This window comes from Corvus brachyrhynchos, unplaced genomic scaffold (genome assembly GCF_000691975.1).
Source record: "Corvus brachyrhynchos isolate BGI_N302 unplaced genomic scaffold, ASM69197v1 scaffold547, whole genome shotgun sequence".
NCBI lineage: Eukaryota > Metazoa > Chordata > Aves > Passeriformes > Corvidae > Corvus > Corvus brachyrhynchos.
The window spans coordinates 1064708-1079101 of NW_008239104.1; the positions used below are offsets into that span (position 1 = coordinate 1064708).

At 42.7% G+C, this 14394-nt stretch overlaps 1 long non-coding RNA gene across 1 annotated transcript in view; it reads left to right on the forward strand.

The window, feature by feature from the left end:
• The window catches only part of LOC108447953, a 33490-nt gene extending 25851 nt beyond the window's left edge, over positions 1-7639 (forward strand). Inside the window, exon 7 of the long non-coding RNA XR_001863682.1 lies at positions 7522-7639. This is a non-coding gene — a long non-coding RNA (uncharacterized LOC108447953). The remainder of the gene's footprint in view (positions 1-7521) is intronic.
• The last annotated feature ends 6755 nt before the right edge of the window (positions 7640-14394 follow it).

Below are 14394 nucleotides of genomic sequence, written 5' to 3' on the forward strand. Positions count from 1 at the left end.
TGTCTACCTGATTGGTCTTCAGTCTAGCTGGTGCTCAAGCAAAATTTCAGACAACGGACAAGCTTTGGTATCTTTAATGAAGAAGCAACTAATCATGATAGGAGTGTGCTATGCTCCAAAAAGAGATCTGATGAGCAGAAGAAGCCTGAAGTATGGCCAGATCCAATTACAGTGCCTGTTGTGGGAGCAATACAAGAGGTCACAGACATACTGTTTTGGACAAATCCTATGAGCTAACCAACTCAATGAGAAAACTGCTACTGAGAAGCAGGTGGAGGGCTCACTCACCCTTGCTGAAGAAAGGCCCAAGATAGTGGCAATCAGAATTGCAAACCAGAATAATGAAATTGATCTTGCAGGAGAACAGGCGGCCCAAAGCTTCAGGAGAATCTGGTGCTTCAGCAAGTGACCAAGGCAGCACTAGCCCAGCGCTGGAGCACCATCTGGTGACGAAAAACCAGAAAAGTTTTCTGCAGATCCCATATTGTCTGCTAAGAAAATAGGATGTCTCTGCGACTGCAGTGCTGCTCAGGCGTCTGAGCACTGACCCCTCTGACACAGAACATCCATGTCCTCTGGCTGTCTAGCAGGAGATGTGACAAACAATCACAGAGGAAAGCATCCCAGACTGAGTTTGCTGCAAAATTAGCGTGTGTTTTTAAACAGCAGTCAATGAGAAAATAGTCCAAAGAGGTAAATTAACATAGTAAGATATTCTGCGATTCTAAATATCACTAGTATTTGCCAAGGAAAAAGTGTGCACAAGAAAGAGAATCTGCCCAAATGGTATGTAGGTCCCATAACACGGACTTCTTTGTTAGGTTTTGACATGAGTGAATTGCCCTCTGTGTAATATTTCCTTCCACTTCTCAATGCATTTCCACTTCTAGGCTTGTAAAGCACTGGCAAGAACTTCCTTTAAGGGAAAAACTTAGCTGGAATCATAGGGTAGAGCTAGGATGTGCTCAAGCCTTTGTTTTTCCGTATCACCAAAAGAAAAAAAAAATCTAAAAGGGAAGAATATCATTCAGGTATCAATAGGTAAACCTATTCATTAAGCTGTTCAAAAGGCTTCTGCTCATTCTTTTGCCTTCCATTCAGCTTGTGAACATCACTCCTCAGAAGAGGCCTTTTGAACACAACATTTCTGTATGCATGAGCTGGTCAGACCAAACTCCATGGCAGGTCAGTATCTGCCGCACTGGAGGTGGTTTGCACCAGTCACAGAGAAGTGTGGTTAGATGGAGGCTGGTAGCTAGAAATTATCCTTCTTTCCTTGACTAAGATCCAGGCCATGTGTTCCAGCTGCCACAGTGAGGCGCAACTTCCCTCTGCCCACAGCTGTCCCACTGTCTTTGGTCTCTCACAAAGAAAATTCCCTGCTGTTCACCTGTCCCTTCTGTATCTAACACCTCTTTCAGACAGGATACCATGTAGGTGCTGTCAGTGGCTAAAAGTTTGAAGGCACAACTCCTTGATCCCCTGCTACCAGAGAAAGAAGCCATGCCTGCAAAGAAAGCACACATAAGAACTACTGGCTTGTGTCTGTGACCAAGTCTCCAAGCTCCATCCATCCATGGCTGGGAAGTTAGCTGTCCAAATGGTCTGCTGGGGTGCAAAAGTAGCTCCTTAGAGAGCAGAATGCCTACAACAACCCATAGCTCCCAACACAGATAATGGCATGCAGTGTTGGAGAAAAGTACATGTGCGTTTTTTAGTGAGAAACCTTTTGTCTGGTGTCAAGTTGACTGTTGCATTTCAAGGCAGCTCTTACCCAAGCCTTGAGCCCAGATTGGATTCCTTGGGTGAAAGAGCAAAGCTGTATTCTGCCTAGTGGCAAACAAGGCTGTTCGTTGTGCATGGATATACCAGTGATCTGGCTGGTCTGTACCATAACTACCAACACCAACAATCCAAAACACAGGCAGCTTAAATTTCTCTGATGTTTCCCCTGATGCCGATTCTGTTAATATTCCTTTAGTGCAAAACCTCTTAATTTGGGTTTCTTATCTCAGGTTTTCAGTCAGAAAGGATTTCTGCAAAGCACTAATATCTCTTTCATTAACTAGCGTTGACAGGAGGGTCAGAGCCACATTAGGTGGTCCCACTGAAGCACAGGCAAACAGAGGCTGATGGGTCCAATCCTGTATTTGAGGGATTTTTCTCATTACAGCCAAAGGTGTCATTTCTTGCCACATGTCCCTGTGGATTTGGCAGTAGAAGGTGGCAGGATGCAGGATGGAGAGTACACCCCACACAGAGAACCAGTGACATGTAGGTCAACAGGTGCTTGATTTCTAATTTTCTGTATCACGTTGCATGAGCATAAGCTTCAGTGTAAGTGCAGCAGGAGGAGCATGCTCCAAGTCTGCAAGAGCTGATAAGCAGAGCTGTCACTGTTAAAACTACACCCCCACATGTCACATGCAATTCAACACCACACTGGAGGATTTAGGACTCTGATCAGCAGTTTGTTCCAGAGATGGACAACCAAACTGCCTTGCCTTGCAAGTCCTACTGGAAATTTGTCATGTTTATGTCACATTTTGACCCTGTTTAGTCCTTTGCCGGAAGGTAAAGGACTCGGTGTGACCTTCAGAGCCCAAGTGGAGTGATGGGAAGAGAAGCATTGACTGTTTAATTGCATAGAAAGGAGGAAGAGCCTTAAAATTAAGAGCATTCTATATCAGTAGGAGGAAACTGCTTTATACTGTGATGAGCCAGAGCTCTGTAAGCTGTTTCTCTGCAGAAAGGAACAGATTGGACCATGAGTCACTCTGAAAGTAGCATGATCCTTTTATAACTCAGAGCAACAGGTCTTCCACATATGAGTTATGACGTTACTGAAGGTATGTGATACAGAAAGTGCTTCATTTCCCTTCTGCCATTCACCCATTTCCCTGGGAGCCAGGTAGCACAATAAACTAATGCAGCAGATAAACACCACTTGGTTTCTTGGTTTACTTAGAGACTAAATGACGCTCATATTCCAAAACTGACTGGCAAGGTACAGGAAAGGAAACAAACCCAAATTCCTTTCTTACATGACTGTTGATGATTGCCTGCTGTTATGGCTCCCTTTCCCCCAGTCATGGCCTCTGGTGAGCTGGAAAAAAGGTTGAATATGCAGAGCAGGGATTCCAACAAACTCTTTACTGGACACTGAAACTGTGCTGATAAATATCATACCAGATTATTTTACATTAAAAAGCATTAATTCTGGGGAGGTTTTCATCATGCACCAGGCAAAACTGAAGTTCCTATGTCCATTCCTTTACTCACAGATTTGATATGTAATTTTTTTGACACTATGAGTTAACGGATTGAATTAGTGTGAGCAAAAGTTAACTTATCTTACATAAAGACAAATCAAAAGTCTGAGCTGGCTTCAAAGGCTCTTCACCAAATAGCAAGAGTCAACTTTATCTGGAAGTGGATGAAACAGAGGAAGAACTCTAACCTGAGAAATCCCTAGGATGGATAGACTTGCCAGACTCCATAGGAAAGCAAGAGTTAGGAATAGCCACCTGGTAGTTTTAAGACCTGTTTCCCTCTGAAATGTTTTTTTTTTCTGGTTGAAATGACAGTTAGCTCTAAGGGAACTGGCTATTAAGGGAAGGAGAACTACAGACACTGCCAGTCCTCTGAAAGCACTCCAGCCCAGGGCCTGATCTGAGAGTTGGTGCACTGTATGGCTTCATTGCTGGAGGGACAAGAACCTTGGCCTGGAACAGAGCAAGAAGAGCAAGTAGCCAGTTGGGAAACTAGACACATCTTTTACTTTGCCCTCTTTCAGTTTCCCAGCTCTCCCCAGTCCTTTGACTCAGACTCAGCCAGGGATGCCACACAGGAAGATCCAAAATGCTCATCTGTTGTGGTGGAAGTACTGACTGTCTTTCCAGCTCTGGAAGTCCTTGTGTTTAAGAGCACAGCAGGGAAAACTATTCATCCACTTTGAAAGTAAAATCTTTTGAGAGAAGCTGGAGAACCTAAATATAACCAATGAAAAAAAGAAAAAAAGAATTCTGCTTTTATATTCACTATTTCTGGTCTCAGAACTACAAAGAAGCTGGTCAGATTATGCTCTCCCCCTCTCCAGAATCAAAAGAAACAGATGTTGCAGTGGGCAGGGTTCAGAAATCTGTGGGTCTCTTTTACTTTGGGCAGGAGGCAATTCACATTGAAACAAGCTCACACTTCTCCCAAAGAATGCATGCATTGTTTTCTAAACTGCCTCGTCATGAGAATGTCATTCGATTATATGTATGTCAAATGGACACTAAAACTTACCTGAAGTTTTGAAAGCCACAGCCAAATCCCCCCATGCCCACAGGCCAAACACATATTTTGTGCAATTTTTTGTCTTTTTTTCCTTTCCAAAGACCAAGAGGAAGCAAGATGAGTTCGATGAGTTTGATTGATGATGTCTCAATCTCAGAAATTCAGACTTAACCCTTTGTTGTAAATATCTGTTTATCAAAAGAGGAAGGGATGATTCCCAACACTTTTCCAAATACATGGAGTGATCATGATGCGTCTAAAGAGGTAAATGCAAGACTTTTAGTGACATCTTCCAGAGACGGGGGAAAGCCTTCATCACAACCCAGTCATCTCCCATGTGCTTTTGATGAACTCCTCAGAACACATGGAATATTCTTTTCTGACAAATACAGATTCATAGCATGACTTACTGTTAAGGTGCATGGTGGAGGCCACAGTATTTGTAGCGGCAAGGTTCAGTGCAATACATGTCCTTGTGACAGAAGAACAACTTTCCTTCAGTCTCCCATCCTTCCCCATCTGTTCTCTGAAGGTTTAGATCTTTGTGATCAACCAATCTGCCTTCCCAGAAAGGCAGGCTATATGTATTCCCCATTCTTTCTTCCTGAGCTGGTGTGTTTCAGCCTGCCTGAATGGCAGCGCTTAAGATTTGTCATAAAGTTTAGTTTAACACTTCAATGTACATAATTTAATGTTAGATTTTGCTTAGCTTCACTATGGGACCTCCTTTTACCTCTGTCTATTAGATGCAAAAGCCATGCGCTGTTTGATTTCTTTCTACTGGTAGTTTTGCTCTTTCATGTCCTTTGGAACATACCTAACAGCACAGGGAATTGTCCTTGTTCCAGTGGAAGACAAGTTGCTCCTTACAATTACATTTTTAGGGGTATCAACTACGTCTTTATCCATTTGGTGGCTAACATGACAGGTTAAATCTAGCTTTGATGGAGAACACCATCCAGCACAATGTCAAAAAACACACCAGATATCTACAGTATGGATGCCCATTATCTTCCATCTCTCAAACTCCCTTTAATTTTTTTAAAGTGCTAAACCACTATTAACCCAAATTAAATTTAAATAAACCTCTTCAAGGTCTAGCACAAATTTCTAGCAAGACTATGTTGTTTTAAGACTTATTTCTTCAGGTGGTAGTTTTCTGGGGGGGGAATGGAAAGGAAAATGAAGGTGCAGCATTGCTTGATGCAGAACATACTTTCCCACAAACTGTGATGGGAAAGGGCTTGGCAAGGGGAAAAGGGTTATATTTAGAGCAATACTAGAGAATATTGGCAGCAGAAGCCTTGTCTAGGATATGTTCATCCTCATACTGAACATGTCAAAGGCACTTGAGAAAACAAGCTGCCAGAGCACAACCAGAAAAAGCTGATAGCAAAGCAATCTAAAATCAGTCCTTGCTTTTACCTGGTTCTTCCAGTTTCTCTCCTTTGCTGGCAGCTCTGCTGCTTGTGAGAAAGCTGTTCAGCATTCATCCTTAAGCTGTCTCTAGACTTAAAAACTCTCTATGAAAACAGAGTACAAAAGAGAACAACTGCTCATTGAACTGTGGTGGTTTGTCATAAGCATAACAAACATACTACACCACTTGCATGACTTCATGGGAAAAACCATTGCCCAAAGGCATAAAGAGTTTGGAAGAGTCCCCTAACAAATATTGCAGGATTTGGTCTTTTGAGACTGGACAGAGATAGAAATACTTGCTTTTAAAAAAAGGCATCTGAGACACAAGCCTGAGATACAGGCCAAGTAGGTTTTACGCACAAGGGCCTCAAGAGGCTACAAAGATGTAGGCGGAAGAAAAAAGTGAGCAGAGTGCAGAGTAACTTCGTCTTAGCACTGCCTGGCAGAGCAGCACGAAAACTTGAAACACTGAAGTACTGGCAGGCAGGAGGGAACCTGCAAGAATTTCCATGCCTCAGCCTAAAATTCATTTAACTTTACCTCCACAGGTTTGAGGCAACTTCTGAGCATTAGCATTTATCTCACCAAAGATAAAATAGGAACATGAGGGAAGTATGCAGCAGTCTTTAGCCTGGAAGGAGAATGCCCCAGAGGAATGTCTGCATTTTGCATGAAGACTGCTATTTGGATGATCTTGTGAGATTACATAAAATGGGGCTTTTGAATTATTTTACTACAAGAGAAGGATGGGTAAGGAGTGTCGTGGGAGTAGAGTCATTAAGCAACAAATGAGAGGGAAAAGCCTTTTCATTGTCATTAGCAATGTTAATAGCAACATGCATTTCTTCCTTGCTGGAGATGCCTTTGATCATATACATGACTATTACCGAGCAGCCAATAACTGATGGGAGTGCAATAGTTTTTGTGTCTACCACAAGTGCAGGGGGGCATTACTCTGTTTCTGTGCCCTTGGAGATAAAAAACAAACCTGATGTTGATGTTTCTAATTAAAAAAAAAAAAAAGAAGAAAAGAGCCTTTTTGCCTCTTTCTTGGCTACTACTGTGTATTTTTAGTTGTGGAAGACTTCTCAAACCTACTCACATCCGGAAAACTTATTTTTCACTCTTCACTAAGTCTGATGTCAAGTGGTGTTACTGGGGTATGTGATCAGCTCGGGTTGCAGAATTGTCTGAAACTAAACAACAAAATGCTTTTCCTCAGTTGTTGGACACCAGTGGAATCCAAACCAGTCTGCAGATAAACAGGGCTGTTCGATCAGCTCATTTGACTATCAGTTACAGGATTACGGAGGTTGGAAGTTTAAGTTACCCACAGTCAGCATTGCCCAGTTTACTCATTTGGTTAAGCAAGTGCTGTGGCACAAAGTTGGAGGCAAAGATTTTGTCCTTCCTTCCTCTTTGATTGTTGTCTAATACATATATTAACATAACCTGCTGGGCCAAAGTAGAGTGAACCGTGGCCAGAATTATGCTTAATCTTGCTTTGCTATGGTTTCTTTAGCAAGTAGTGTCATATTTTTGCATTTCCTAAGATCATGAGATGGTTGATTTGCAACCAGAAGAGCTACTATATATGTACATATAACTTGAAATGCCATAATTTAAATTTCAACTAAAGCATATTCTTAAAAAATAAGCATTACTAATGCAGTTTCCTAGATCAGAAGAGTCAAGAAGCCATATATAGGTATGTAATATCTGAATATGCTACAACATAGTGTACTTGCAGCTTTAATACAGTCTTTTCAGACATACATGATGCAAGACGTTATAATCTCTCTTCTGTTTCTGTCATAGCTGCTTGAAGTGCTGAGATGGACGTCCTAGTGTGGAATGATGCATGAAACCTGCTGTTGAGATCTTGGATCACAGTATGGTTTTGAGTAACCTCTCTGAGCAGCCCATCCTAAGGTAAGGGGACAGGGAAATTGCTTGCATTGCTCCCTTGCATTGTGGAGCAGATGAAGTGGCTTGCCATGCTGTGATTCTCCCGAGAACAAGCAGTCTCTAGGTGACCACATCTTTAATCTTGCAGTTGAAAGGCAAGCACTATTACTGAACAATTTTTTTGTCTGGTTACTTTAACAAATTGCATTTTACAAAATTCTTAATTTACAACTGGATAAATGATTTCTCTTACTTTCCTCTCAGTTTTATTCAGGAAATAGCCATAATGGCTGGGGAAGCTCTGTGACGACTGCAGTTCAGTTACTCACCAGATGGAAAGAGCCCTGAGCATTCAAGGTGAATATTTGGCTAAGACTTGCCAGAAATCTGAATTCATGCTTGATTATCTAGATTCAAGCAAACTACTCATGTTTGGCCAGCCTCTTTGGTAGCCCCGAGAAGCCACAATTGACTATTCTCACCCGTTAAGTCAGGTCCCAAACGCTATTAGCAAGTCCATAGCAGCTGTGAAAATTATAAATATGTTGGCGTTAGGAACTGGCAGCTCTGTTTAGCTCTGTCACAGGCAGACTGCCTTTTCAATGCGCCATTAGGGAGCTGGGAAATTGGAGCTAACGGATGGACTTTCTGCAGTTTTCCTCTTTTCTAACATCCAGTGGCCACTGGATGGCACTGAGGTTACTCTCCTGCTCACAAACACATTCTAAGAAGCCTCACCCTTTGATTTTAGGAGTTCTAAAAAATTGTCCGGGACACTGAATTTAGGTTATTTGTTTGGACACGTGTAAGACTGGTTGCCTCAGCTCTTGTAGATTCTTCTCCCCTCACTTACTGCCCCTGCTTTGGGACCGCTTACAGCTAACAATAAATGCTCACTGTAAATCTCCACAGGGGTGTGTATGGAGCCTCAAACTTGTTGGAAGTGCATGCTGTCCTATCACACTGGCGGGTGAAGAAGATAAGGAGCCTTAATTGTTGTATTAATCTGTAAGCTACGTCACTGGTACTGGTTACAGAGTAATTTCAAAGGATCTGCCAAAGCATACAATTGTCTTAGGTAATGGCAGCATCAGACAAAGTTCACTGATTATCCAGCCATCTCAATGCCCATGGCTTCTGAAGATTTCCCATTCTGAAAGCACACAAACTATAGCACAATGTTTTCAGAAACCAAAATACCCAGCATCTTAAGGTATTTTTAGATATCTGACCTTAAAGCTTCTTATCTGTCTCTGAAGATGTACTCCAGTGAGGCATTCAGATTTGTTTGTAGTGAAAATGCCACTAATCACTTTTTATTATGCTGGCTGAAGGCTTGAGCCACAAATACAGAATTAGCAGGTTTTATGTGTGCTTGATGCACTCACTGCAGCCAGTGTGGTGGTACACGCGAACTGGGCATGGATGTGAATCTCAATAGCTGCAGCAGAAATAATTTTTTTACAGGTTCCATCTCAAGCTCTGTAGTGCTGACCCAGCAGGATTTTCAGTGCATTTGTCCTCCTAGCCCCTCTTTAGCTGCTAGGTGCTGATGCTTTGAACAAGCTAATACCCCTTCTTTTATGCTCTAGGTTGTGTTTGATTTTGTAACCTAAGCAGCTTTTCAGGGAGATGGCTCTTCAGACTGCTAATGCCAGTTTGATTTGCTTTTGTGGGGCAAGCCAGAGCTGGCCAGTAGTCCAAGTCCTCTTAGTGCAAGGACACAAGCAAGGAGTGGGCCCTGAGATATGGATCCAGGAGGAAGCACAAGGGAGAATAGTGAGCGAAACCCCTCTTTCATGCTTATCATACTGGCAGGGGAGTGGGCTGGGGGCAACTGCACAGCACCTGGCCGCAATGCCAGCATGCCTCTGACAACAGCTAGCCAACAGAGTGGTCTGCAGGGGATGGCCCCTCTTTGCTTAGCTCTGCAGCTCTGCTAAGTGAAAGATGAGGTTGGGGTACTCAGTCTGAAAGGCCAGGAACAGAAATAGAAATTTGATTAAGGTAACTGGACGCCAAGTGCTTGATTCTTTTAAACTATTTTCAGAATTCTGGATTAAAAGGACTGTTCTTCCCTGCTCTGTTCCCTCAGACTTTCAGCAGATTAAAGGCAGGTCAGAATCACTTTGTGAGAAACCAGTTTGCAATGCACCGGCTTTCAGAAAGGAATTTCAGACTATATATACACAACTAATATTAGAAAAGTCTGAACACATAGGGCACCATTTTCTGGTGTCTGTTTAGATGTGTCTTTCTACACAGCAGATACACATCTAGGCACCAAACTACATGAAAGTTCACAATGTCTGTTTCACTACCATTTAGTTGCATCCAAAACCAGACATTAGGGAATTCAAGAAATCTTAAGCTGTGTGCTCTTAGTTCATGACTCCAGAGATGCTACAAGCTTGTTCTTATTAAAACTAGACACTAATACAGACAGCAAATTTGAGAGAAGTGGCTAATTTTTTTTTTGAAAGAGACTTGGTACTTGTGTGTGAAAACAAAATACTGAGATTTTTAACAGGCACTCATGGCCAAAACATCATCAAGCGTTGATGTGATTTAGAGAAATAGATGGCAGTGGAATATCGAGTTTTTTAAAATATCCGTTCTTCTGAGAATACCATAACCTAATTTTAAATAAACTCTGCTAGTTGTTTTTGATTTTGCAAGGACCGCATCATTCTGCAATCAGTCTGAACTCTAGCTTGCTGGTATCCAATGCCTTTGAGAGTACTGTGCTCTGTGTGACATTCAAAGTACCTGAACACAGTCTATCCCAGTAGCTACTGAAGCTATGTTTGATGTGGTATATAGCTACACAGCACAAAGCCACGGGATTTGGATGCCCAGAGCAATCTTAACATCATTCTTCTTCTAGCTAGTATGTTTTTCCACTTGATTTTCTCTTCATTTTTTGACCGTGTCCTTTCAGTGGACACTTACAATCGAAACAGGATTTTGTCCAAAGGGCTTGTACTCACATACTTTTGATTCCCGAGAAACTGTTGTGGCTCTTTGTCAAGTTAATGAAAACAAAGATTGTACACTCTTTATGATTTTTGAGCAGCAGGGGAACAGTTCAGTTCTATGGAGCTGTTGACTCACATGGCTGTCTTTTTACAAAGCCAACTATATACAAAAGGGGAGACTTTTTATGAATCAAGTGTTACTTAGCTATGGTGTGGTCCTCTTCAATTCTTGCTTTGAAAGATCTGTTCCACTGCCAGAAATATGCTCTCTCTATGGAAAAGAATCCTTCCAGTTTCTATCCCCTCAAATTTGAAGAATGTTAAATTGACCATTTCTGCGCTATGCAAATGTATTTTAAAGTTCTCATATCTGCAGAAGTAAACTAAACATGGTCTAAATTTCTCTAAGTAATAAACACGCTGTTTCTAATCAGCAGCAGCTCTAAAAGGTGTGAGTGTGGGTGTGTGTGTTTCTGTGGGTGGTGGTACATTAGCTGTTGTGACCTGCAGTAGATACTGGTTAAGTTCTGTCTGCACAGCATCATGTAAACTGAAGCAACTGATGTCTGCATGGGAAAGGTTGGTGCTTTGTTCTGAGCAGCTGAGCTGACATGTTCTCACATCTCCCAGGTTCTTCTTTGCTTCCATATCTAGTGTTGCATGTGCACTGAGACACCTCATGCTCTGACCTTGCAAACTGATATTTTTAAAAATAGACTTTTGAGGTGTAGATGGAAAAACGCTTAAAGCACTCCTATAAGCAAAATCCAGGATGGAGCCAAACTTTCCCAAACACTTCCGTATTGTGTCAGAACCTGCACAAATAAGCCAGTTCATCCAAATAAGCTGAACTGGGAAGACGCAGACAAGCAGCAGCCCTCTACGCACAGCACCTGGGACACCAGAACAGAAAGGCTGCACTGCAAAGTTGCAGTAAAAGGGGATGGAGTGTACAGGGGCAGTGCCATACTGCTATGTTTAGGTGAGTGGTACGACCTGGTGGCTGGGCACTGTCACACAAGCAGAGAAGGTGCGGTACAGCTAAGAGAGTCCAGGCTCCTGAGGCGTGTGCAAAAATGTCACAGAACTTAAGTAGCATGAATGATAACCAAATTTAATCTCCATCCTGAAGAAAGGAGCTGATGAACAGAAGAGGCAAAGAACTAAATGCACGTTAGCATCTAACACAAAGATGTCAAGGAGATCCTCGTAGAAGCAAGAGGAGTCACCTTCATTAACATGACCCCCTTCAATTTTGTAAAAGAAGTGTGGCAGCTGGAGGCAGGTGACTCTTGCTCTCTACTCCACTCTTGTGACACCACCTAGAGTACTATTTACTACTCTGTGGGCCCCAGCATGAAAAGGATGCAGAATTTTTAGAGTAAATCCAGAGTAGGCCACAAAGATGATCAGATGGATGGAGCACCTTTCCTATGAGGAAAGGCTGAGAGTGCTGGGATTGTTCACCTGGAGAAGAGAAGGCCTTGGGGTGATGCTATAGAAGCCTTTCAGTGCCTGAAGGGAGCCTACAAGAAGTATGGAGAGGGAGCATGAAGTGATAGTGATGCCTTTTCCTGGTCTTAAAATCAAGACTCAAACACAGTTAGAAGGGAAAAAGGGATTTTACCTTGGTATTTATTTTAAGGATCCTTAGGTGCACATATCCAGGTCAAATGCACCGAAATGCACACCGCAGTGCCCCCCCACCCCAAAAGATCAGGTATAACATTATAGGTCTTACTAATTAGCATACCTATCAAAAATTCCCCAATGAGGGGCTTGAATGCACCGCCCTCCCCAAGGAACCTTCCCTTGGATGGTTCTATCTTAGTTTACAGAATGTGCTCTGGAGAGGACCTTGGGGTCTGGGGCACACTAACCCTTACTTACGAAGCTTCTAAAATGTTTAATCTCCTAGCTGGATAAACAAGTCGAAGAATGCAGGCAAAAAGCACTAAGAATACAGAAGTTGTAAAAAGGTATAAAAGGGGTATAAAAGAAAAGGCAAAAAATCATCATGGCGTCAATAGGAAAGGGGGAAATGGCTTGAAACTGAAAGAGAGTAGGTTTAAATTAGATATTAGGAGAAATTCTTTACTGTGAGGGTAGTGAAGCACCAGAACAGGTTGCTCAGGGAAGCTGTGGATGCTTCATCCCTGGCAGTGTTTAAGGCCAGGCTAGATGTGGCCCCGAGCAACCTGGCTAGTGGAAGGTGTTCCCCGCCCATGGGGGGTGAGTTTAAACTGGATGACCTTTAAGATCTATCTCTCCTTTCCACCTGCGGCTGCTGTGCTAAGGTGTGGCCGTGTGCTTCGCCAGGGACTCTTAGGGCTGTTGACCAAGCCCCACGGCAGCAGTCGGCATGTGTGTTGGCTTTAAAAACTTCTGCTACCATGTCTCATGGCTCCCAGAACTGTCAGTGACACACAGGCACTTTGTATCTCTTGAGTTCCTGCTGGGCACACCCTCCCAGGACACGGCCAGGGCAGCTCCTTGAGAGGCACTGTCCCTCCCATGTCCTCTCTCCTGTGTATAGGTGTTGAATTAAGAGTACAGACATTTGGCAGAAGATAAACTCTGGCATCCAGTTGGTCCTGAGAGATCAGAGGGACTGGGTGCATCTAGGCTTCATTTCTGATTGTAAACGGTTAGGCACTGTAAGTCTGATCATGTTCAGTGAGATCCCAGGTGCAGAGATAGCGTGAGTTACACCAGAAATCTGGCCAAAGTGGTGATCCTAGATTCACGAATGGTGCAGGTCATGAATTCAATTCTGTAAGTCTGGTCAAGCTCAGTAAGAACTTTGATGAACACAGACGTGTTCCTGCTCTGCCCAAAGCTGGTCTATGACAGAGGCCTCTTCCTGGGAGAGTGAGGGAAAGCAGGCAGCCACACATGGCCTGGCTTTGTCACTTCTGTCCTCTTTAGAGGAACAGCCTATTAAAGATTTTTGCCTTGTGAAGAGCAGATCCTGCAGAGGGAAATTGGTAGCAGATCCTTTGGGTAAATTTGTAAGCGAATGGTTTTTGAGACCAAGGTCATGTTTAGAAGACACCATCAGTATCTCTTACTCTCTAGTGACTATAGACGGGCTGGAAGAATACTGAATATGTTTCCATTAAGTTTCCCCTGATTCAGCTACGGAGTGTTTTGTCAGGATTTCTGTTTCTAGATAATTCTGCAATAGAAAGCAATCAATAGTAGCTCATTTTTCGTTATTCTTCCCCCACATAATGCTTTTGTTTTGCACTTTTGCTCATTTGATCAGGTCCAGAGACAATTGCTGACTGTCACTGTTCCTCTTATCATTGACACTACTGTCAAGAGTTGGACTGAGTTTGCATAACCGTTTCTGTAAACCATGATTTTCAAAGGAGGTGCTACATGGAGTACATCCAAGAGCCAACACTTATTCTTAAAACAAAAGGTATTTTCAAAGCCAAAGCTGTGGTGTAAGACAGCCTAATCTGACCCATTCACAGGACCAAGTTCAACTTCCTTCACCAAAATATTTCTGTTTCTTCTTCTTCGTTAGGTTAACCCCAAGTAAAATTCTAAATTGCCTCTGAAACTGTTATTTGGTTGCTTGTAGCTCTACATCCACAGGAGGGGGCACTTGAATAAAATTTTGAGCAGTGCCGAATATCCCTCTTTTCATTCCTTCCTTGGTCTGAAAATTTAGTTCTCTGCTTCAGTAGGAAATAAGGCATTTTACAAGGAAGCCTTTCTTTTCATGTTTAATATGCATGCACAGGCATCTAAAGGGTTGAACTGGACTAAAGAGGAAACTTCTAGTGGTTCAGCA